This window comes from Alligator sinensis, unplaced genomic scaffold (genome assembly GCF_000455745.1).
Source record: "Alligator sinensis unplaced genomic scaffold, ASM45574v1 scaffold205_1, whole genome shotgun sequence".
In the NCBI taxonomy this organism is placed as follows: Eukaryota; Metazoa; Chordata; order Crocodylia; family Alligatoridae; genus Alligator; species Alligator sinensis.
Genome location: NW_005843046.1, coordinates 403,102 through 403,449, shown reverse-complemented (window position 1 = coordinate 403,449; position 348 = coordinate 403,102).

The window sequence follows — 348 nt, the reverse complement described above, 5'->3', positions numbered from 1 at the left end:
CTACTGAAGGGTCCAGTTTTCCCTTAATTATCTCTACAATTAAATATTAATTTAAAATTCTATAGCAGCATGAACATTCCACATCTAAAGGCAGCATAAGTTGAGAACGCATTATTTTATTGAATGTAAGAGCAAAATAAATAATGCAAGATATACTGCATTGATTTTTACTTTTAATATTTAATTTCATAAAAGCCTCTGATTTCTTTCTAACAGGTTTAGATCATCTCAATGTGCTGTAAAATTCAGAATGCTAGGTCATCGTGCCACAGAATACCTAGCATGCTGTCATGCTATTAATGAGTCCCTCTGGCCAATTTATGAGCAGTCTTAGCCGATTATGAAGAT